At 44.6% G+C, this 26,050-nt stretch overlaps 1 long non-coding RNA gene across 2 annotated transcripts in view; it reads left to right on the plus strand.

The window, feature by feature from the left end:
* The window catches only part of LOC137371856 (uncharacterized), a 59,555-nt gene extending 38,895 nt beyond the window's left edge, over positions 1–20,660 (plus strand). Inside the window, exon 4 of one of the 2 annotated variants that reach the window (XR_010975292.1) lies at positions 20,412–20,660. This is a non-coding gene — a long non-coding RNA (uncharacterized lncRNA). Of the gene's footprint in view, positions 1–838; positions 3,255–20,411 lie in introns of those variants that run through there. The other variant, XR_010975293.1, reaches the window with a different exon arrangement.
* Positions 20,661–26,050: the final 5,390 nt, after the last annotated feature.

Genomic DNA, 26,050 nt, shown 5'->3' on the forward strand with positions numbered 1-26,050 from the left:
GAAAAACAGTGTGATTCACGTTTGCAGAAGAACAGTGTGATTTACAAATGTGCTGATACCAATGTATCACACAAGGATGTGGCACAGACACTGACTTAATTAGGCGCAACGGTGCATAAATATATTCAGTTCAAGAAATCGGGGACGATTATTGTTCCGGCCCCTAGATTGGCACAACATTGATACAGCAGGGATCGGGCTGCCTAGCCTATAACCAATTTCCACTGGTCAGGCAAAGTTGTAATATTCTTTGGATTCAGGATTCCCAGCTGTGTTGGGGGAGGAAGAAATCACCGCTGATTGTCTCGAGAGCAGAAGGCATTTTACACCGATTTAAGGTGATTGGCAAAAGTTGATATGAGGAAAAACTTCTTTACACAGTGAGTGGTTGGGATCTGGAATACACTGCACGAGAGTGTGGTGGAGGCAGGTTATATCCAGGCTCTCAAAAGAGAGTTGGATAAGCACTTGAAAGGAAAAAAATATAGGGTTTCAGGCAAAGTGGAGACTAACTGAATTACTCTTGCACAGAGCCACCACAGACTCAATGGTATTACTTTAAAGAAGATCCCATGGTATTATTTTAAAGAATTGCAGGGGAGTTCTCTCCGTTGTCCTGGATGATATTTATCCCTCAATCAACATTACAAAAACAGATTATCTGGTCATTATCACATTGCTGTTTGTGAGATCTTGCTGTGCGCAAATTGGCTGCTGTGTTTCCTACATTACAACAGAGATTACACTTCAAAAGTGCTTCATTGGCTGTAAAGCACTTTGGGCTGTCTAGTGGTTGTGAAAGGTGCTATATAAATGCAAGTGTTTCTTTTTCTTTCAGAGGAAGATACAGAACTTGGGAGTAGGAATAACTTTAAAAGTCGCTCACGCAAAGAGCTGGCACGGACGCGATGAGCCTTCTTCTGTGCTGTCAGTCTCTAGAGATCCATGAGTGAAGGTGGAAGATATGTTGGGGATGAGGATTAAAAATTACATCGACTGTACAGCACAGAAACAGGCCATTTGGCCCAACTAGTCTGTGCTGGTATTTTTCTTCCACATAGAAAAGAAAGAAAGACGGACATTTCCCCAGCACCTCTCACAATATCAGGATGTCCCAAATGCTTTACATCCAATCAAGTACTTTTTTGAAATGTAGTCATTGTTGCGATTTAGGAAACACAGCATCCAATTTGCGCACAGCAAGCTCCCACAAACAGCAATGTGATAATGACTGGGAGATCAGTTTTAATATTGATTGATGGATAACTATTGGCCAGGACACCAGGGAGAACTCCCCTGCTCTTTAAAGTAGTGGTACGGGATCTTTTACATCCAGCTGAGAGGGTCGATGGGGCCTTGGTTCAATGTCTCATCCAAAAGATAACACTTCCGACAGTGCGGCACTCCCTCACTACTGCACTGGCGTTCCTGCCTAGATTTTGTCTCTATTGTGGGGTTGCACTCAGCACCTATAGTCATTTCTACTATTTTATGATTACAAAAAAATCACACAGAATCTACAGCAGAGAATAAGGCCACTTAGCCCTCATGGCCTATGCCAGTATCTGTCTGCTACATGAGCCTTCTCCTGTTCTAATTACCTCTTCCTATTCTGTCCCCTACCCCATATCCCTCTAGTCTCTTCCACCTTATGCATGTACCTAGCCTCCCCTTAAATCATAGAATCACAAAACGATACAGCACAGACGGAGGCCATTCAGCCCATACTGCTTGTGCTGGCTTTTTGAAAGAGTTACCCAATTAACTCCACTCCCCCTGCACTTTCCCCAGAGTTCTACAAATTTTTCGCCTTCAAGTATTAATCCAATTCCCTTTTGAAAGTTACTGTTGAATCTGATTCCACCGATCTTTCAGGCAGCGCATTCCATATCTTAAATGCGGCAATCTGCTTCTACTACGCCATGTGACTGCGAAGTCCACGTTCTCCCTATTCCCTGTATAAAGATATTCCCCCTAAATTCTTTTTCTGATCTATTAGTGACTATCTTGTATTTATGCCCATAAATCGCTCAGATTTATGAAAGAGCAAAATGCCCAGTTTCTAAGGGTATTTTGACTTTTTATTTAAACTGTTTCTCTTGCCTCTGCTTTGACACAGACCCTGTGACACCATTAAACTGGCTTGTACTCCACAAAACTGGGCATTTATTTTTCATCGGTGCTTCAATTTGCTCTTAAATATCCTTTAATAAACAGCGCTGCCTCTTTGACGGTTGAGTCCGCCTGTACTTCTGTAATAAAAACACACCCCAAGCTGTAAAGTGGACATAATGAATCAATTAGTTAATTGATTAAATGAGCAAATAGCTGTACAGTTGATGGATGGGCTAGCTCCTGGGTGGCAGGCATTAGCTTGTTGCATTCTCTGTGTGACATGCAAGAAGTCTTCATCAATTTGTTCCAATTTGCATCTCAATGGAGGTGAACAAAGGGAACATCTGTACTGACATGACCAGCCCCCTCAACCCACACCTCCCTCCCCCCACCCCCAACCTCCTCCAACCCCACCATCTCACCCCTTCTGTTTTATCTCACGGTTCACATCTGCAGCCCAATCTGGGAGAGATTGCAAAACTCCCTTGTTTGTTATGTATGCTTACGCCTCCATTAGAGTTGAAAGCCAGCAGTCCCTTCCTAGGGGAGAAATGATAGGATTCTCCCACCCAGCCGCAAAATCACACTATTTTCTGACTAAACTGAATTAGAAATGTTAGTGTAGAAGGAGACCATTCAGCTCATCGTGCCTGTGCTGGCTCTTTAAAAGTGCTACCCAATCAGTCTCACTTTCACTGCTTTTGCATTTATACCCGATTGGATTAAAATACACTAAAGTTTTTCTTCATTTATTCATTCACGGGATGTGAACGTCAAAGCAAGGCCAGCATTTATTGCCCATCCCTAATTGCCCTTGAGAAGGTGGTGGTGAGCTGTCTTCTTGAACCGCTGCAGTTCATCTGGTGCAGGTACATCCGTAATGCTGTTAGGAAGGGAGTTCTAGGATTTTGATCCAGCAACAGTGAAGGAACAGCAATATAGTTCCAAGTCAGGATGGTGTATGTTGCTTGGAGGGGAACTTTCAGGTGGTAGTGTACCCATGCATCTGCTGTCCTTGTCCTTTTAGGTGGTAGAGGTCACTGGTTTTGGAAGTGCTGTTGAAAGAGCCTTGGCTTCATATGTACATATGGGACATATGTACATTTCCTTCCCTTCCTTCTACAATCCCAACTATAAATTCAGCGTTGCCACTTCTCAAACTGCAGTTTCTGCAGGTGTGATGGCCATTTTGCACACAGCAAGATCCCAATCTAACAAATGGCTAGCAAATCGGTGCTGATGCTGTTGCTTGAGTGAGAAATGCAGGTCAGGAAGACCGGGAGTACTCCCTGCACCCATTCGAGTAGTGGTGCGGGATCTTTAGAGGCTACCTGAACCACTTGAAAAGGGCAGCATGGTTTGACATCTCACCTTGGCACTGCGTCATCAAACTGCTTCTCTCGTGTCTTCTACACTTTCCAACCTCTACTTCCAGCTTAAGGCGCTGACCGTTCCTCATTGATTAAAAAATGTGAAGTACAGTTTAATGAATGTCAAGGCTGGGGCCTCTTTCCCTAGAAGAGAGAAGGCTGAGGAGTGACTTGACAGAGGTCTTTAAGGTTACGAAAGGGTTTGATTGGGTAGAAGTAAAGAAGATGTTTCCACTTGTGGGGGAAACTAAAACTAGGGGTTAAGAATATAAGATAGTCGCTAATAAATCCAATAGGAAATTCAGGAGAAATTTCTTCACCCAGGGAGTGGTGAACCACATGGAGTAGTTGAGAAAATAGCATAGATGCATTCAAAGGCAGGTCTAGATAAACACACATGGAGGAAAGGAATAGAAGGATATGTCAATAGGATGAGAGGAAGTAGGATGAGAGGAGGCTCATGTGAAGTATAAACAACATGTACCAACTGGGGCGAATGTCTTCTTTCTGTGCTGTGATATTCTATGTAATTCCATATAATATCAACTTTACAATGCAGCCTAACCCTGGGGACTGGTTCTGGAGAGTAGTTGCAGTGTTTAGTAACTGCACTTCAAAAAATACTTAATTGGCTGTAAAGTACTCTGGGTTGTCCTGTGGTTGTGAAAGACGTCATATAAATGCAAGCTTTTTTTTGTCTGCTGCCAAGTTTCCCCCCCCCAACCCCCCACACACAACAGGTGGATGCAAATGGGCCCCACAGCCAACCCAGAAAGAATTTAGTTTTCACAAAAAAGAAAGACAACAAATCGCTAAATTGGAAACAAAACTGTAGTATTATTTCTGGGTCAATAAAGTCACTATTCTCACTGATTCAAAGGTGAACATGTCATTTGGTGGGAAATGTGCTATTTTGGGGCTGCTACACTGTTGGATTCTATCTTCTCAATGGGACATTATTCAAAATAGCACAGTGGCGCAGTGGTTAGCACCGCAGCCTCACAGCTCCAGCGACCTGGGTTCAATTCTGGGTACTGCCTGTGTGGAGTTTGCAAGTTCTCCCTGTGTCTGCGTGAGTTTTCGCCGGGTACTCCGGTTTCCTCCCACCACCAAAAGACTTGCAGGTTGATGGGTAAATTGGCCATTATAAATTGCCCCTAGTATAGGCAGGTGGTAGGGGAATGTGGGGATGTGGTAGGAATATGGGATTAGTGTAGGATTAGTATAAATGGGTGGTTGATGGTCGGCACAGACTCGGTGGGCCGAAGGGCCTGTTTCAGTGCTGTAACTCTAAATAAAAATAAAAACTCAGCCTGTCCATTCTAGTGGATATCAAAGATCTCAACTGTCTAAAATTGGTCCTTGTGGGTAAAATAAAACAGTCAATAGCAAATCGGAAGCCCCATTTCAGCACCCCAGTCGATTTTAATTCCCTTTGTTTTTTTTCTCCATTTTCCAGGAAGATAATCACTGCACTTTTCCACTCACGATCGCTCTCCAGTGTGGATGTTGAGTGAGGAAAAGAGTGAGCTTGGCTGTGATGGCTGCTATGACCAAATAGCTTGCCAAATACTGAAGGCAATGCTGCATCTCCCACTAAGTGGTACGTTTAAGAAAGGAAGGCTTACATTTTCAACAGCATCCCTCTAAGAAACACCCCACAGTGGTTCCCATACAGTGAGCTACTTTGAAGCAAAGTGACAGCCATGTGGACAAATGCAGCAACTGTCTTTTTGCACAGCACAGCTCCACAAACAATCAAGGAACGAATGACCATGCAGTTGTTGAAGTTGGGTTACGGGATTAATGTTGATCTGGACAGTGGGAGCATGCCCTTGCACTTCTTCCAATCGAGATACAAAAAGCAAGGTTGTATTTCTATAGCGGCTTTCATGATGTCAGGATGTCCCAAAGCACTTAACAGCCAACGAAGTACTTTTTGAATGTAGGAAATGCAATATAGGAAACGCATCAGCCAATTTGCGCACAGCAAGCTCCCGCAAACACTAATGTGATAATGACCAGATAATCTGCTTTATTGACATTGGATGATGGATTAAATATTGGCAGTGAAATCAGGCAGAACTGCCCCACGCTTCCTCAAAGTAACACAGTGGGATATTTTACATCCACCTGAGAGGGCTGACGGGGTCTTCATTTAATGTCTCATCTGAAAGATGGCATATCTGACAATGCAGCACTCCTGTGGTACTGCATGGGAGTGTCAGCCTAGATTTTGCGCTCAAGTCTCGAGAGCAAGGTTTGAAACCACAATCCACTGAGCCACAGCTGACAGTTGAGATCTTTGATATCCACCACAATGGAGGAGAGGATAGAGTCCAACAGTGTAGCAGCCCCAAATTAGCACATTGCCCCACCAAATAACATGTTCACATTTGAATCAGCGAGAATAGATCCAAGCAGAGTGAGTTTATTGACCCAGAAATAATAATATTACAGTTTTGCTTCCAATATCTGGGCTAACTATTGGTTGTCTTTTTTTTAAACTAAATTCTTTCTTGGGTTGGTTGTGGGGCCCATTTGCATCCGCCTGTTTAACGTAGAATTTTGTACATTGTGTAATTATCTACATTGTAAGTGGCCAGCAGATGTCTTGGCTTTCTGGAGTGTGTCTCGTATTTGAATATTCACAGGACTCCTCCTCTTGCTGTTGTTCTGGGTCTTTTTTATTGGCAATGCACATGACATTCAGCGAGAGGCCAGCAGCCCCTCTCCCCTCTCCCTTCGTCCTGGGTCACAGATGCATGTGTGTGTGCGCTCACATGAAGACAAGTACGGTACAAGAGAAAGTTTTGGTCTTACAGGGATCGGGAGGGGAGGAGCGATGCAGGTGGGGGAGAGAAGGAGTTACAGCCACTCCCAGCAACAATGGACTTCGGAAGCTCAGCAAAAGTATAGATGGCTGTCATGGTTAGGACAAGGGTGGCAGGCACGGTGAGGGAGGTTGGTGTCCCACTTTGCACCCTCCAAAACTCAGCTGCCCACTAACTCGCACCAACTCCCATTCACCCATCACCCCACTGTTCGCTGACTTACAGTGGCTCTCTGTCCAGCTGCACCTCAAATTTAAAATTCTCTTGTGTACAAATCCCTCCAAGGGCTCACTATGTCTGCAACGTTTTCCAGCCCTATGACTCTGAAATATCTGTTCTTCTCCATTTTGCCGATTTTATTCACTCCACCATTGGTGGCTGTGCCTCCAGGTGCCTGGGCCTAAACCTCGGCATTCCTCCCCAAACTTCTCCAACCCTCCCCCTTTTAAGATGCTCATTAAAAACTACCTTTATGGTCCTCTGTCCTAATATGTGGCTCTATACCAAACTTTCTTTGATTCTGCTCTTATGAAGTGCCTTGAGACGTTTTACTATCTTAAAGGTGCTACATAAATGTAAGTTGTTGTTGATAAGGTGCTATGCAATGCATGTATCTCTAAACAGCAAGAAAGTGGTGTAAATGTTGTAAATCTGCTCTGAATTTTCTTTGCAGGTTGATTTGTCCACATATCCTAAGACAGCCCTCTTGCTGTTAATATACTTTCCATCCTCAGATTGTAACAGGAAGGGTCATCCCCATCCATTAACCAAGCAATAATTGTGATTGGGAAGATCCTTAAATATTTGTATGAGTTAATTGGCAGTGTAAATCATTTTGTCACTAATAGAGTGAATGAATGAAACGGTTTTATCTCCAGTAGGCTAATTACTCTCTGCATTGTGAGTGCGCACAGATGTTGGATCAGGTGCGGTTTAAGGGAGGGGGGGTGGGGGATGAGTGGAGGGTGGCAATTTTTAAACACAGCTGGGGAATTCATAAAAGAGAGGAAGGGAGACGGTGGGTGGGAGATGGGCGAAAGTGAACATAGATGGGCCAGAGTAGGGTACATTCTTGACCCAGGTTAGAATCCAGGTTGAGAAGCAAAGGGAATTCAGTCTCCTGTCTGTGAGTTTCTGAATTCAGACCCTTGGACTGTTCAATGGGGAAACACCATTAGGTCTAGTTTGGACAGGGGGACAGGGAGATAGTGAGTCCTATTAGAATTTAATTAAGTCAAGCCCATGGATTTTTTTACATCAGTAAAAATTAAAAGACTTTTCGAACCACTTTAATTTTAGAATCATACAGCACAGAAGGAGTCCATTCTGTCCATCATGCTTGTGCTGGCTCTTTGAAAGAGCTAACCAATTAATACCTCTCCTTAGCTCTTCCCCATAGACCTGAAAATATTTTTTTATCAATAGTATATTCCAATTCCTTTTTGAAAGTTACTGTTGATTGTTCCACCGTTCTTTCAGGCATTGCATTCCAGATCATAATAACTGTCTGCATGAAAATATGTCTCCTCATCTCCCCCCCGGGTTCTATTGACAATTGTCTTAAATCTCTATGCCAGTGGAAACAGTTTCTCCCTATCTACTCTGCGAAAATCCCTCATAATTTTGAACATCTCTATTAAAGCTCCTCTTAACCCTCTCTGCTCTAAGGAGAACAATCCCAGCTTCTCCAATTTCTCCCTACAACTGAAGTCATTCAGAACCATTCGGGTAAATCTCCCCTGTACCCTCACCAAAGACTTCATATCCTTCCTAAAATGTGGTGCCCAGAATTGTACACAATGGGCAATAATTTCCTGTGGGCTTCGGAACTCTAACATTGGGTCCCAAACCCGCATTTGCCAGCAGTGAGACCAGTGGTGTAATCTTCCCAAGGCAGTCTCCTAATTGGCCATTTCCATCCTATCACAGACCTTCCTTTCTGGTCTTTTTCCACCTTCCCCCATTTCACCTGCTTAAAACCAATACATTTCTAACATTTCCCAGTTCAGTTGCCCTTGAGAAGGTGGTGGTGAGCTGCCTTCTTGAACCGCGCAGTCCATGTTGTGTAGGTACACCCACAGTGCTGTTGGGGAGGGTGTTCCAGGATTTTGACCCAGCGATGATGAGAGATTATTCACCTGAAACATTAACCCTGTTTCCCTCTCCACAGCTGCTACCTGATCTGCTGAGTATTTCCAGCATGTTTGTTTTTATTTCAGATTTCCAGCATCCACAGTATTTTGCTTTTCCTTCCAGTTCCTGGTATTGACTCGAAAGGGTTTTTCTGATCCTCTCCTCTTCTTTCTAATTCATTCTTGGGAATTGTTGATAAAGCCAGCATTTACTGTCCATTCTCTGTTGCCCTTGAGAAGGTGGTGGTGAGCTGCCTTCTTGAACTGCGCAGTCCATGTGGTGTAGGTACACCCACAGTGCTGTTAGGGAGGAAGTTCCAGGATTTTGACCCAGCGATGACGTAGGAACAGCGATATAGCTCCAAGTCAGAATGGTATGTGACTCGGAGGGGAATTTGTAAGGTGGTGTTGTTCCCTTGCAGCTTGCCTTGCCCATCTAGGTGATAGAGGTCATGGTTTGGGAAGTGCTGCCGAAGAGGCCTTAGTAAGTTGCTGCAGCGCATCTTGTAGATGGTACGCACTGCAGGCACGGTGTGTGAGTGATTGTTTAAGGTGGTGAATGGTGGCAGTGGTGGGGGAGGGGGGTTTGCACAATGTCTATTGACATTCTTTCGATTCTTGGAAGATTTTATTCATTTGATTAACTCTGCGTTAATTATAATAGTTTAAATATTATTGACATTTCTGATGACCGGTATGACAGATATAGTTTAATGGCATCCTTGTTCCCGATAGTGAAGTCATTCATTATGAAGCATTAAGGATTGGATATTCTAAGAAATTTGTTCATCGTTGTTATCATTTGGCTTTTTGTAATTCAGCTAACTGCAGTCCATGAGGTGTGGCGTACAGCAATAATCGATACTGGAGCAGTGTAAACATACTTGTGCTATTAGTTTAGCACTTGGATTTCACTCAAAAGATGTGAAAATTCAGCTATGTTCAGCCCATCAAAGTTCATTCAGCTTTGTTCAGAGTTCAGAGGACTTTGAACTCTGCTGATATTGAAACTGAATAGAGGACATTGCCAGGTTTATGCACAAAAGTGGGATATTCATTGAAATTTCAGCACAGAAGGCCATTTGGCCCCATTTTCTATGCCAATGCTAGCTCCACAGTAGAGTTGACTACTCTAATCCCATTACCCTGCTCTTTTCCCATTCCTTTCAATGTCTTTTCTTCCTTCTTGAGTCTAGTTGACTCAGCACTAGTCACTTGTGTGACCTGTTCCAATGACACTCTGTTTAAAACACATTGTTCTAATCACCCGCCTTAGGCATCTAAAATTTATAATCTGTATTCTCTGCTCACAATGCGATCTCCTCTGCACAGGGGGAGACCAAACATAGATTGGGTGATTGCTTTGCGGAACACCTCCGCTCAGTTCGCAAGCGTGACCCTGAGCTTCCGGTCACCTGCCATTTTAATTCTCCATCCCACCTGCACTCTGCTCTCTCCCTCTTCATCTTTCAAGGAGACACTTTACAGCCTTCCGGACTCCACATTGAGTTCAACAATTTCAGACCATAACCACGACTCCTATTTTTTTTGCGCAGCTGGTGATGGCAATGATTCTACTATTGCATTTATACCTCCTCTAGACCATCTTTTGTTTACTTACATGTCCCATTACCATCCCCTTTTGCACCATCATCCTTTTGCCATTTAATCTCTCCTGCCTTCCCTCTATCACAGACCTTCCCTTCTGTTCTTTTCTCCTCTTCCCCTTTCCCTGCTTCTGTATTTGTTTACATCTCTAATCTTTGCCAGTTCTGATGAAATGTCATCAATCTAAAACGTTGGCCAAAATTTTACACCCTCCAAAGAGCAGGAAGGTAGTGGGGTGGGAGGTGCGTAAATTGGAGCAGGAGGCTTGGGGGTCCCTTCCTGACCCCTCACTCCTCTGCTGCCACTTTACACAGGGCAGCGGCAGCCGAAAATGGCCTGCCCACCCCAGGCTAATCAAGGCCCTTTAGTGGCCACTTAACGGCCTGGGGATGCGGGGGGCCCTCATGATCAGGCACCTTGTGCCAGCGGAGGGCCACCCCCACTGCCCCAACCACCCCCCCCAGCACCCAACACACTCCACCACCCCCCCCCCCCCCAACCCCCCAGTCAACCACACTTGCCTCGCTAGGGCCCGACTGATCACCCCTGGCGAGGCAGCAAAAACTTACCTTGCTTCTGGGGCTCCCCAACATCATCTTTACGATCGCTGGGTTGCAGTCCCAGCAGTGGTCACTGCTCCCAGTGGTGCTGCTGGGACAGAGAGCTGCTGGCCCTCTGGCCGGCAGCTCCATTAGGCAGGACTTCCTGCCTCAATGAGGTGGAAGTCCCGCCTCAGACCAGTTGAAGGCTTGGGGACCATAAAATGTGGTTCAGATTCTCAAGCCAGGGTTTGCCACAGACTTTTCAGTGAGCGGATGGCTCCCGTCCACCCAGGGTAAAATTCCGGCCGTTAACTCTGTTTCTCTCTCCACAGATGCTGCCAGGCCTGCTGAGTATTTCCAGCATTTTTTCTGCTTTTATTTCAGATTTCCAGCATCTGCAGTATTTTGCCTTTTGTAAAATTTATCTGGTGTTTTGTTACTGTTTTATCAACCAGTGGAAATAATCTTTCGCTATTTGCTTTCTCAAATATTTTCATCATATTGAACATGTGTTAGATCCTTTTTTGACTTTCTCTTTAGTGAAATCAGCCCTAGAATTTTTAAGTCGTTCATCACAACTTGCAGTAAGGTATCAGTTCTGACTGAGTAGGTAACACTTTCTCACCTCTGCGTGAGGAGGTTGTGGGTTCAAGTCCCATTCCAGTGACTTGACCAGAAAATCAATGTGTCGCTCTGACTGTCGGAGGTGCTGTTTTTCAGACAAGACGTTAAACCAAAGGCCCATCTGCCTTCCCAGGTGGACATACAACATTCCATGGTACTATTTTCAGAGGAATTATTTATCCCTCAATCAACATCACTAAATCCGATGACAAAAAAGCAAAACACTGCAGATGCTGGAAATCTAAAATAAAAACAAAAAGTGCTGGAAATGCTCAGCAGGTCTGGCAGTATCTGTGGAGAGAGAAACAGATTTAACGTTTCAGGTCAATGACATTTCATCAGAACTGGGATAGTTAGAAGTGTAATAGTTTTTAAGCATGTGAAATGGGGAAGGGTGGAAAAAAGAACAAAAGGGAAGGCCTATGATAGGGTGGAAGGCAGGAAAGATTAAATGGCAAAAGGTTTGGTGATACAATGCCAAAGGCTACAAATGATGATCCATTATCCATTATCGCATTCCTGTTTGTGGGAGCTTGCTGTGCGCAAGTTAGCTGCCGTGTTTCCTACATCATAACAGTAGCTGTAAAGCGCTTTGGGACTTCCTGAGGTCATGAAAGGCGCTATAGAAATGCAAGTTCTTTCTTTACATACCTTGTAAGACATACCGTGTGTGCAGATTCTACACCAGCCCTGTGTTCTGTGTTGTTCCTACCCAATGCTGTTATGATAGTTCAAAAGCTGAGTTCTAATCTAAAAGCTGTAAATTTATCAGTTCTTTGTATGAATTTCTGATAAGTTTATGAAACTAATGACCATTGAGAGGATGTTAGTTTCGACATATGGGACTGTCCTTCCATAGTCAAAATGGTCAGGAATACAATCATCTATCTTCTTCATTATATTCTAATCTTCATTATACACTAGGGTTGGAAAGGTAATGAGTACTGGCAATTAAAAGCAAACAAGCAGATAAGGACTCTAAATTACAGCATAAGCTTCTATGGCACTGTAATTACTTAGCAATCTGGTGATACAGTAGGTCGTCAAAACAAAGTGTATAAACACGGCAATGGAGGGTCAAAAGTACAGCGCAGTGTGGGGGTATGTTTCATGGGAAAAAAGGCACTATTCATTTCGAATGAATCTGTTATCAGTTGTGGCGGAGAGTTTGATATAGGTTGACTGCCTTGATTATCTAGGTCTCATTTTTCTCATTGCTGGTAGGGATGGAAAGGTTGCTTGTTTTCTGGGAGAATCTTTCCATTAACTTGTATTTGGGGGACACTTACGCTCTGGTTACCTTGTGCACATTCATTTAATTCAGAAGTTGTTATGGCACTCCATTGATTGAGGAGGCTCTTGGGGCGGGGAGAGGGGTTAGTATTTTATGGGGTAGGTGTTGGGTATCTTACACCTGTAGCCTCCAATATTTTCTCTCCATTAAAATCTTCTTTGTCTTTCAGTCCCACTTTAGCCTTTGTTCCTCTGAACCTTTCTCCCTTGGATCTTCAAATGTTGTGTCGGCTGTGGCTCAGTGGGTAGCACTCTCACCTGAGTCAGACGGTTGGGGGTTCGAGTCCCACTCCAGGGACTTGAGCACAAAACCCAGGCTGACATTCCATTGCAGTACTGAGGGAGTGCTGCATTGTTGGAGGTGTAACTTTCAGATGAGACGTTAAACCAAGGGCCTGTCTGGCGCCTCAGGTGGATGTAAAAGATCCCATGGCACTATCTTGAAGAAGAGCAGGGGAGTTTTCCCCAGTGTCCTAGCCAATAAATCAACATCACGAAAATAGATTATCTGATCATCGCATTGCTGTTTGTGGGAGTTTGCTGTCCATAAAATTGGCTGCAATGTTTCCTACATTACAACAGTGCCTACACTTCATTGGCTATAAAGCACTTTGGGACATCCTAAGTTCGTGAAAGACACTATAGAAATGCAAGTCTTTTCTTTCTATATCCACCTTTCATCCACATTTGTTAAAACCAAGAATCACCACACTGCTAAAATTCTATTAAAATTTTTAGAAAATTATCTCACTTTTCCTTTCTGTCTCTTTTAATCCAGGCTTTCCTTCCCTCTCTTTATTTCTCTTTCTGTACCTGATTGGACTTTAATTCATCCTATTCCCTGCTCCATCATTCCCTGTTTCTTTCTCAACTTTAAACCTCATTTGTTTAAGAAGATAGACATAGCAAGTTATGGTGCGTATCACTTTCGATCAGAAGAGGGAATCCCACCCCCTGGGCCATTTTCCCAGAGGTGGGATGGGGGTTGGCAGGGCTACCTGCCTGCGATGGGCAGGTAGCCAATTACGGGAATTAAATGCCCTATTCCAGTCGGCCTGCGGGCCTCCGAGGAGTCTGGCATTAGGCCAGCTGCCTGGAGGCGGCCTCCCGGTAGCAGACCAGGGAGCCAGTACTCCAGGCAGGCTTTGATGACCTCCTGGCCTGCCTGGCCACCCCTCCACAATGGTGGCCCGAGTGTATTTTTAAATTTAAAAGTTTAAAAAGTTGGGGACAAGGTGCTGAAGGTGCAAGTGCTCTCTCTCTCTTACCTGTATTGCAGGCTTCATCTCCTTCGGAACTGGAGGGCCTCTTCTTGACCCTCCAGCTTCAAGAGCCCGCCCCCGCCAGTCATCCTTAATTGGATGGCAAGCCCTCATTCTGGCCACTAATGTCAGGTGACTGCTTCCCACACACTGCTGTGTTATGACCCCCATTTGACCCCAACGTTGGGTCCCAACGCAAAATCCTGCCCAAAGTTTCGCCCACCGCCTGAAAACGGTGGTTGTACAATAAATTATTCATGAGGTAGTCAGTCTTCACCACCAGCAAGAAGGTGATCTCTATTTTATGATTTCACTTTCGAGTCACCCTGTAAAAATGCCCACAAATACTAACCAGTAACTAGCGAATAAACTCTTTATGAATTTCACATTAATCCTTGATGGACCCACCAGTACAACACACAAACTACATGCTCACAAATGGTGCTGTAATCTTAGGCCCGCCCACTGGGTAAATACTTGATGTGTCCGCCATTTCTTCTGATATCATAGATAGGAAGATACCAGCACCTGGATTGGTGTTACAATCAACAAACGTGGCAGGAACTGGGTGTGAGGTCTTTAGGGTACCTGCTCCACACCTTGGTACAGTTACAGCTTGGTTTTCCATTTGCCTTTTACCTTTTATTCGTCCTTCAGATGGGATGTTAAACCGAGGAGCTGTCTGCCCTCTCAGGTGGATGCAAAAGATCTCACAGCCACTATTTCCAAGAAGAATTGGGGAGTTGTCCCTCGGGTTCCATGCCAACATTTATCCTTCAATCATCGTCATAAAAACATGTTATTTTGTCATGATCACATTGCTGTTTGTGGGAGCTTGCTGGGTGCAAATTGGCTGCCACATTTCCTACATTACAAAAGTGACTACACTTCAAGAGTACTTCATTGGCTGTAAAGCCATTTGCGAAGTCCTGAGGTTGTGCAAAACGCTATATAAATGCAAGATTTTGTTTTACTTGCTACTCGATGAACCGGCTTTTGGGGGGAGCTGCTTTCCCATTGGCGGTTGTAATGTGCTTTTTTTTTTACAGAGGAAGATCCCAGGCATAGCTAAGATGGAAAGAAAAGGTGAGGTCAGTCATAATGTAGCAATCAAGCGATGGCAGGCTTGGGTTGTAAAAGCCTGTAGATTTTAAGAGGGAAGGCTGAGGGAAGTACACTCTTTTAATAGGGAGATAGGAACAAGAGAAGGCCATTCAGCCCCTCACGTCTGTTTTGGCATTCAGTTGGCTCATGGCTAATCTGCATCTTAAGTCCACCTACCCGTACTAGTTCTATAACACTAACCCTTGCCCAACAAACATCTACCAATCTCAGTTTTGAAATTTTCAGTTGACCCCCAGCCTCAACAGCTTTTTGGGGGAGAGAGTTCCAGATTTCCACTACCCTTTGTGTGAAGAAGTGCTTCCTAACATCATCCCTGAAGCACCTAGCTCTAATTTTAAGGTCATGCTGCCTGTCTGGACTCCCCCACGAGAGGCAAAAGTTTCTCTCCACCCTATCAAATCGATTAATCATCTTAAACACCTCTATTAGATCACCCCTTAATGTTCTGTATTTAGCAAACTGAGTTTGTGCCCCCTGTGCTCCTAATTTAACTCTGCATCATTCTGGTGAATCTGCTCTGCATCCCCTCCAAAGCCAATATATCCTTCCAAAGGTGTAATGTCAGAACTGAACATAGTACCCAGATGTGGTCTGATCAGAGTTTTATATAACTTTAGCATAACTTCCTCCAGTTTGTATTCCAGCCCTCTTGAAATGAACCATCCCATGCTGAGGTGAACTTCACTCTCTGTTGATCACCACTTGTTGTGAATGTGCCAGAAGATTCTTGTATGTTTCCAAATCAAGCAATAGAGCATAATCCTGCTTTAATGCAAAAATAAATTCAAAGCGATAGTTAAACCAATAAATGGGAGAAATGGACTTGTCTCAAAAATTGGGATTTTATGATTGGTGTTCTTTTGATGCTGGAGGTATAATCCATTTATAATAAATAAATTGTTCAAATTAATGGGTTACCACTGGTATTAAACTAATATTGATCGGAAAATCCAGGCTATGCTCTCATAAAAGTAAATTAATCATTGCAGCCACAGCTTGTTAATTGATACCAAATCTGCCTGTATCATTCTAATAAATCAAGGATCAAACAAGTTCCCTGGCAAAATGCCCGATAAAAGGCTGGTGCCTTTATTGACCTCAGGATGTCACAGAGCTTTACAATGAAGTACATTTGAAGTGTAGTCACTGTTGTAATGTAGGAATCAGCAAGGCCACACAAACAGTAATAAGATAAATGGCCAGATCATCTGTTTTTAATGATGTTGATTGAGGGATAAATATTGGCCAGGGACACTGGGGAGAAGCCCCACCCTGCTCTTCTTCAAAGGTGCCGTGTTTCAGGTGAGACATTAAACAGGGGTCCCGGCTGTCTTCTCAGGTGGACGTAAATGATCCTACGGCACTATTGGAAGAACAGCAGGGGAGTTGTCATTATTTATCCATCAACCAACATCACTAAAACAGATAATCTGGTCATCGTCACATTGCTGTTTGTGGGAGCTTGCTGTGTGCAAAATTGGCTGCCGCGTTTTCCACATTACAGCAGTGACTGTACATCAGCAAAGTACTTCATTGGCTCTAAAGCACTTTGGGATGTCCCAAGGTGATGAAAAGGGCTATAGAAATGCAAATTCTTTCTTTGTATTTTACTGATCCCGGGAAGCATCGGGGGAGGAGGTATCTGCCTTTTCGAAAGAGAATCCTGGTGGAGGTTCTCTCGTTGAGAGCAACATTCAGTCAACAACAATAAGATAATTGCAAATAGTGTGTGCCTCCTGTTATGCCTCCTGGTCTCCTGCTCTACGGGCGCAGAGAACTGCTTGGAAATGAAAAGCGTGCGAACCAGGGCTCAAAAAACAAGAAAAGAACAGATGGAAACTGATCTTTATCTGCTCTGTCAACAAATGGATCATCTCTGATAATCTCAATGGACTCTGCTCAGGGCATTTTATGAAACTGTCATTTTACAGTTTATTACAGGGCTAGTTGACCCAATTGCTGTGTAATTTAAGCATTAAGGCAGATTGTTCATCAGATCACTGCAAAAAATTGGGGTGAGATTTTCAATTCATTGAAATCCAGTGTAGCAGATTAACCAATAAAATAAAAGCAAAATACTGCGGATGCTGGAAATCTGAAACAAAAACAAGAAATGCTGGAGTCACTCAGCAGGTCTGGCAGCATCTGTGGAAAGAGAAGCAGAGTTAACGTTTCGGGTCAGTGACCCTTCTTCGGAACGTTCCGAAGAAGGGTCACTGACCCGAAACGTTAACTCTGCTTCTCTTTCCACAGATGCTGCCAGACCTGCTGAGTGACTCCAGCATTTCTTGTTTTTGTTGTAGCAGATTAACCACCTGTTACAGAAACAGCCCGATTTTCATTTCCATTTTAACTGAATTAAGCATCAGCCAAGGCTCAGTACCTCTGAGTCAGAAGGTCCTGGGTTCCAATCCCACTCCAGAGACTTGAGCTCAAAAACCTAGGCTGACACTCCCAGTGCAGTACTGAGGGAGTTCTGTCAGCGGTTAAAACAATGCTTTACAGCCAATAAAGTACTTTTTGAAGTGTAGTCACTGTTGTAATGTAGGAAATGTGGCAGCCAATTTGTACACAGCAAGCTCCCACAAACAGCAATGTGATAATGGCCAGATCATAAGTATTGGCCAGGACTTTGGAGAGAACTTCCCTGCTTTTCTTCAAGATAGTGCCAAGAGATCTTTTACGTCCACCTGTGAGGGCCACAGTCTATCATCTCAACTGAAAGATGGTACATCCGACAGTGCAGCTTTCCCTCCGTACCACATTGAAGTGTCGGCCTAGATTTTTCTGGTCAAGTCCTGGACTCATTACTGGAGTGGAGGGGGTGCCAACCAAGCGGGCTGCTTTGTCTTGGATGGTGTCGAGCTTCTTGAATGTTGTTGGAGCTGCACCCATCCAGGCAAGTGGAGAGTATTCCATCACACTCCTGACTTGTGCCTTGTAGATGGTGGACAGGCTTTGGGGAGTCAGGAGGTGACTTACTCGGCACAGGATTCCTAACCTATGACCTGCTATTGTTGCCATGGTAATTATATGGCTTCACCAGTTCAGTTTCTGGTCAATGGTAACCCCCTGGATGTTGATAGTGGGGGATTCAGCAATCGTAATGCCATTGAATGTCAAGGGGAGATGGTTAGATTCTCTCTTTGAGATAGTCATTGCCTGGCACTTATGTGGCACGAATGTTACTTGCCACTTATCCCAAGCCTGGATAGTGTCCAGGCCTTGCTGCATTTCTACACGGACTGCTTCAGTATCTGAGGAGTCGTGAATGGTGCTGATCATTGTGCAATCATCAGCAAACATCCCCAATTCTGATCTTATGATTGAAGGAAGGTCATTGATGAAGCAGCTGAAGATGGTGGGACCGAGGACACTACCCTGAGGAACTCCTGCAGTGATGTCCTGGAGCTGAGATGATTGACCTCCAACAACCACAACCATCTTCCAACCAGCAGAGTGTTTTCCACATGATTCCCATTGACTCCAATTTTGCTACGGCTCCTTGATGCCATATTCGGTCAAATGCTGCCTTGATGTCAAGGGCAGTCACTCTCACCTTACTTCTTGAGTTCAGCTCTTTTGTCCATGTTTGGACCAAGCCTGTAATGAGGCCAGGAATTGAGTGGTCCTGGCAGAACCCAAACTGAGTGTCAGTTGCTGGTTATTGCCAAGCTAGTGCCGCTTGATAACTTCCATCCCTGCTGTCCCAGGGAAAAGGCAGGTTTTCCAACTTCTCTAGGTTGAGAATTTTGGGGCCACCATGCTTTTATGGGATTCTGGGATTTAAAAACAACTGTCTCTTACATGTGTAGAATATCTTCAAAACAACAACAGCTTGAATATATATAGTTCTGTTAATGTAGAAAAAGGTAACAAGACGCCTCACAGGAATGACTATCAAACAAAATTGAACTGAGCCATATTAGAAGAGGATTAGGACAGGTAAAAAGGTAGGTTTTAACCTATTCTATTTCTAAGTTTTCCCAATTCGATGAAAGGAAACATGACATGATCGAGGTTTACAAAGTTATGAGCGGCATGGACAGAGTGGATAGTCAGAAGCTTTTTCCCAGGGTGGAAGAGTCAGTTACTAGGAGGCATAGGTTTAAGGTGAGAGGGGCAAAGTTTAGAGGGGATGTGCGAGGCAAGTTCTTTACACAGAGGGTGGTGAGTGCCTGGAACTTGCTGCCGGGGGAGGTGGTGGAAGCAGGTACGATAGCGACGTTTAAGAGGCATCTTGACAAATACATGAATAGGATGGGAATAGAGGGATACGGTCCCCGGAAGTGCAGAAGGTTTTAGTTTAGGTAGGCATCAAGATCGGCGCAGGCTTGGAGGGCCGAATGGCCTGTTCCTGTGCTGTACTGTTCTTTGTTCTTTTATTAACTCTGTTTCTCTCTCCTACAATTAGGGCTGCTGCTTTAATTCATGTTCCCACACAGTTGTTGGTGAAAGAGGAGAGTTCTTTTTGAGATTCCCATTTTTTTTTAGCCTTGATCTTTCTGATCTTTTTCTTGTAAATTTTTCACTCTTACTGCCCCTAAACTCCAAAGACATCATTCTGCTGTCTCCAACATCCTCACATTGTCTCCTATTCTTTCCCAGTACTGGGTACAGCATCATTGTAGTTATGTTACAAAGGACCCAGACTAATGATCCAGAGACATGAGTTCAATTCCCACCATTGCATGTTAGGGAATTTAATGTCAGTTAATTAAATAAATCAGGAACAAAGTAAAACTAGTCTCAGTAATGGTGACCAGTAAACTACCGGATTGTCATTAAAAATCCATCTGGTTCACTAATGTCCTTTAGGAAATCTGCCATCCTTACCCGGTCTGGCCCATATGTGACTCCAGACTCTCAGCAATGTGGTTGGCTCTTAACTACCCTCTGAAATGACCTAACAAGCCACCCAGTTGTCTCAAGGGCAATTCGGAATGGGCAGTAAATGGTGACCTCGCTCGTGACTCCTACATCCCTTGAATGAATAAAAAGATACTGTCATGCTGTTTTTATTACCCAGAGATTGTCCTTCTTAGTGAAGCTTACAGCTGTCAGCCTTGGCTCAGTGGGTAGCACCCTCACCTCTGAGGGTTGTGGGTTTAATGCTCCACTTTGGAGACTGGAACACAGGATCTAGACTGATCTGTCAGTGCAGTACTGTGGGAGTGCTCCACTGTCGCAGTTGCTATATTTTAGCGGGAGCTTAAACCAAGTTCCTGCCTACTCTATCAGGTAAACGTAAAAGGTCCCATGGCACTATTTCAAAGAACAGACAGGGAGTTCATTACCTCACAGCCAACACCAATTATCTGGTCATCATTACATTGCTGTTTTTAGTAGCTTGCTGTGCGCAAATTGGCTGCAGTGCTCCCTACATTACAACAGTGACTACACCTTAAAATCACTTCATTAGTTGTAAAGCGCTTTGGGATATCCTGAGTGAAAGGCACTACGTAAGTGCGAGTCTTTCTTTCTTTTGCCCCTCACCTTGTTTTAGCAGGTGCGGGCTTCCACAGTTGTGAGGGCTCATGAAAGGCTGCGATTCAGTAAGAGCTGGTACAATGAATTCTGATTTCATCTGGATGAAGATGCCAAGAGGAAGAAGAGTGTCTAGGATAGAATATTTGGACTTGCTAAATTAAACTGTGTAACAATTACATAGTGTTTGTTTTTGAATAATACACTCTGTTAATGATACCTTAATATCCTTTTCACTGTATACCTTTCTTTTGTTAGTTTTGGATATTCTGTAGCTGCTACATTATCTAAGTAAACAATTTAAAAAGAGCAAATAATGGCCACGGGCAATTTATCCAGTAACTAACTGAGCTGAAACTAGCCTGAAGATGCCAGATTCAACCTCCCGTTGAGTTAGCTGCTTTAGGCAGTGAGTAAGGCAATGGGCCCTAATTGGTGCTGCCATTGGTTCCCAGCTGGTCTTGGGTTGTGATGGGCCAGGCTGTCTGTCCTCATTGTGGTCTGGCAACTCCTGCTAGATAAGGAGGAAAGGATGAGACTTGGATTGTGATGCCTCACATAGTCGAATTGCCTGCCAACAGAAATCACTGCTGAAATAGTTGGGACAAACGGCCAGAGTACACCAAGTTGCAATTTTATTTGTGTTGTGAGCTAGAGGTGATGCGCTTTAAATCATATTTAAATACTGCTGACAATCTGATGTGAAGAAGTAATTGTCCTAAACCTAACACACGTATTTTTTTCGAAGAAGGGTCACTGACCCGAAACGTTAACTCTGCTTCTCTTTCCACAGATGCTGCCAGACCTGCTGAGTGATTCCAGCATTTCTTGTTTTTATTTCAGATTTCCAGCATCCGCAGTATTTTGCTTTTATATACATGTATTTTTTTATTTATTTTGAGATACAGCACTGAAATAGGCCCTTCGGCCCACCGAGTCTGTGCCGACCAACAACCACCCATTTATACTAACCCTGCAGTAATCCCATAATCCCTACCTACACTAGGGGCAATTTACAATGACCAATTTACCTATCAACCTGCAAGTCTTTGGCTGTGGGAGGAAACCGGAGCACCCGGCGAAACCCCACGCGGTCACAGGAAGAACTTGCAAACTCCACACAGGCAGTACCCAGAATCGAACCCAGGTCCCTGGAGCTGTGAGGCTGCGGTGCTAACCACTGTGCCACCCTAGGGGCAGATTTTCCTGTTTGTTCTGTTTGGGTGTAAAGGATCACCTGATGCAGCACCTAGGAAGAGGTTGGGTAGGTAGGATTCCATGACCATAATGCAGGCGCCCACGACCTCAATCTTCCTTGATGCACTGCAACCAAATGATCATTTGATCAAATTTGGTACAAATGTGTTCTTGGTTTCTGTGGCTTAGCTGATAGCATTCTGAGTTAGAGGGTTCTCAGTTCAAGTTCCACGCCAGAGACTTGAGCACAAAATCCAGGCTGCTGCTCCCAGCAAAGTACTGAGGGAGTGCTGCACTCTCCGAGGTGCCGCATTTTGTCCTTTCGGGTGAATCCCATGGCACTATTGTGAAGAAGAGCAGTGTCCTGGCCAATGTTTGTTTATGAACCAACATCAGCAAAAAGCAGATGATCTGGTCATTATCACATTGCTCTTTGTGGGACCTTGCTGTGCACTAGTTGGCTGCTGCAGAGATGGCGGGGATCAGATGCATGACAGTAATCTAATCTCGGGGTGTTGGCAATAAACAACTTAAGCTTCATAACATTGTCTGAACCTCTTGACTAAGTGACAGACTGGTAGTTACTCCTACATAGACATTATTCTCTATTTAACTCAAATTCATTGAGATTTGCATCTCGTGCCAAGTGTTCAGTGCTGCCAACTTTCAACTTGCTTGGTTGAGATGGAGACACCCGTTTTGTCAACAGTGCAGGAACCGCACCCACTTCAGAGAGGGGCACAAGGTTGGGGGTGGGAGAGCATGGCAGACACGCAGTCCTGCAGTGTCCTTGTTGGATCACTGTGTGTACTCGCTGTTTCAACTCGACACCAGACAAGATTGGGAAACAAATCCATTTGGCAGTCTTTAAACCGCTTTACTCAGAGCAACAGAATTACATGGCCAACTCAGAACGTTGTCAGTTCAAATCCACTGTACGTAGGCCAGGCTGATAGTCCTACTTCAGTACTGAGGGAGTGCTGCACTGTTGGAGGTGCCGTCCTTTGGATGGACATTAAGCCATGGCCTCGTCTGCCCTCTCAGCTGGACGTAAAGGAACCTTTGGCCACTGTATTGAAGAGGGGCAGGGGAGTTATCCCCAATGTCCTGGGGCCTATATTTATCCCTCAACCCATATCAGTATAACAGTTTACGGTAATTTATCTTGCTATTGTTTGTGGAAGCCCACGGTATGAAAGTTTGGCAGCGATTTTTCATGCAACGGTGATTATACTTCTAAGGCAATTAATTGGCTGTGAAGCACATTGGGACATTGTGACATCATGAAAGACACTATATAAATGCATATGCTTTCCATTTCTTATATTCTGTCCTGTGTTTGGAAAGATCAGTGTAGCTGATATAGTGTCAGAGCGAGTCTAGGAACCCATGGTTTTACATGGTATGATTGGATTACCAAGCTCAGCTCCATTCATTCCCTCTCCGGTTTGTTCCCATCTCTTTTTCTTCCAAAGAGATTGACCCTCCTTTACAGCAACAACAGCAAATTGCATTTATATAGCATTTTTAACATAGTTAAACATCCCAAGTCGCTTCAGAAGAGCGTTAACAAACAACATTTGACACCGATCCATATAAGGAGAGAGTAGGACAAGTAACCAAAGGTTTGGTCAAAGAGGTAGGTTTGTCAGGAGCATCTTAAAGGAGAGAGAGTGAGGTACAGAGAGGCGAAGAGGTTAAGTGAGAGAATTCCAGAGATTAGGATCTGAAGACATGGTCACCAATGGTGGAGGAATTAAAATTGGGGATGAGCAAGAGGCCAGAATTGAAGGAGCGCAGAGATCTTGGAGGGTATAGACATAGGGCTTTGAAAACAAGGGTGGGAATTTTAGAATCAAAGCATTGCTGGTACGTGTACCAATGTAGGTCAATGAGCACAGGGGTGATGGGTGAACGGGACATGGTGCGAGAAAAGGCACAGGCAGTAGAGTTTTGGATGAGCTCAGGTTTACAGAGAATGCAAGGTGGGAGGCCAGCCAGGGAGATGGGTGAGCACTGAAAATGAGTCGGGGAAATATAACTTTAAATAGGGGAACTGACTCTGAAGAAGGTAGAGGATTTAGAATGTGGCAATGTTCTCCTTTATTTTTTGGCCTTTCTCCGACCTTAGATAGATGTTTTTTTTAATTTCCAAAATATACTTTATTCATAAAAATCTGTAAAAAATACATTGCCAAACAGTTTCAAACAGCACCAAAAAATACAAACATTGCAAGGGAGATCAGTTTCCTTCAATACAATCATGAGTTGCTTCACAACCCTTCCATTTCACATTTGTCATGCCAATTACAGTTTTACATTTACAGAAAATGAAAATTTTCCCGATACAGTTCGAGGGGTTTCCCATGGATCCAGCCCCTCAGTTCAGCTTGGTGGGGGGACCTTACACTGTGGTCTTTCCCCATTGAGCCTTTGCTGCGGCTGCCCCAAGCTTTAGTGCGTCCCTCAGCACGTAGTCCTGGACCTTGGAATGTGCCTGTCTGCAACATTCAGTCGTGGACAACTCTTTGCGCTGGAAGACCAGCAGGTTTCGGGCAGACCAAAGGGCGTCTTTCACCGAATTGATAGTCCTCCAGCAGCAGTTTATGTTTGTCTCGGTGTGCGTCCCTGGGAACAGCCCGTAGAGCACAGACTCCTGTGTTACAGAGCTGCTTGGGATGAACCTCGACAAAAACCACTGCATCTCTTTCCACACCTGCTTTGCAAAGACACATTCCAGGAGGAGGTGGGCAACCGTCTCTTCCCCACCACAGCCACCGCGGGGACATTGTGCGGAGGGGGCGAGACTTCGGGCGTGCAGGAAGGATCTGACGGGGAGGGCTCTTCTCACCACCAGCCAAGCTACATCTTGAAACAAAAACAAGAAATGCTGGATTCACTCAGCAGGTCTGGCAGCATCTGTGGAAAGAGAAGCAGAGTTAACGTTTCGGGTCAGTGACCCTTCTTCGGAACTGACAAATATTAGAAAAGTCACAGATTATAAACAAGTGAGGTGGGGGTTGGGCAAGAGATAACAAAGGAGAAGGTGCAGATTGGACCAGGCCACATAGCTGACCAAAAGGTCACGGAGCAAAGGCAAACAATATGTTAATGGTGTGTTGAAAGACAAAGCATTAGTACAGATTAGGTGTGAATATACTGAATATTGAACATCAGCAAGTGCAAACCTGAAGAAAAACAACCTGAAAAAAACAGTGGGTGAGCAAACTGAACAAACTAAGATGAACTGAAATAAATACAAAAAAAGATTGTAAAAAATGTAAAAAGGAATGCCAAAAAAAAAGGAAGAAAAAATAACTAAAAATGAAAGTAAAGTGGGGGGCTGTCATGCTCTGAAATTATTGAACTCAATGTTCAGACCGGCAGGCTGTAGTGTGCCTAATCGATAGATGAGATGCTGTTCCTCGAGCTTGCGTTGATGTTCACTGGAACACTGCAGCAATCCCAGGACAGAGATGTGAGCATGAAAGCAGGGGGGAGTGTTGAAATGGCAAGCAACCGGAAGCTCAGGGTCCTGCTTGCGGACTGAGCGGAGATGTTCCGCAAAGCGGTCACCCAGTCTGCGCTTGGTCTCCCCAATGTAGAGGAGACCACACTGAGCAGCGAATACAGTATACTACATTGAAAGAAGTACAAGTAAATCGCTGCTTCACCTGAAAGGAGTGTTTGGGGCCTGGGATGCTTGTTTGAAAGTTCTGGTGATGAGGCATTCCGCCAAATGATTTTGGCGGTCTGCTCGGGGAGCCATCCGACAGGATCCACCGTCTCCTTTTCCCGTAGGACCTTGAGGACGTTCCGTGCAGACCACTGCCTGATGGATCGGTGGTCAAAGGTGTTTTCCTGCAGAAACTGCTCCACGAAGGATAGGTGGTACGGCACGGTCCAACTGCATGGAGCGTTCCGCGGCAATGTGACCAGGCCCATCCTTCGCAACACCGGGGACAGATAGAACCTCAGCCCGTAGTGACGCTTGGAGTTTGCGTACTGGAGGTCTACACACAGCTTGATGCAGCCGCACACGAAGGTAGTCATCAGGATGAGGGCGATGTTGGGTACATTTTTCCTGCCCTTATCCAGAGGTTTGAACATCGTGTCCCTCCGGACCCGGTCCATTTTGGATCCCCAGATGAAGCGGAAAATGTCTCGGGTGACCGTCACAGCGCAGGAGTGGGGTATGGGCCAGACCTGCGCCACGTACAGCAACAACGTGAGCGCCTCGCACCTGATGACCAGGTTCTTACCCACAATGGAGAGAGATCGCTGCCCCCACATGCTCAGCTTGTGTTGTACCTTGGCTACTCGCTCCTGCCAGGTTTTGGTGCATGCCCCGGCCCTTCCGAACTATATCCCAAGCACCTTTAGGTAGTCTGACCTGACGGTGAAGGGGACTAAGGATCGGTCAGCCCAGTTCCCAAAGAACATGGCCTCGCTCTTGCCGTG

This window comes from Heterodontus francisci, chromosome 7 (assembly GCF_036365525.1).
Source record: "Heterodontus francisci isolate sHetFra1 chromosome 7, sHetFra1.hap1, whole genome shotgun sequence".
In the NCBI taxonomy this organism is placed as follows: Eukaryota; Metazoa; Chordata; class Chondrichthyes; order Heterodontiformes; family Heterodontidae; genus Heterodontus; species Heterodontus francisci.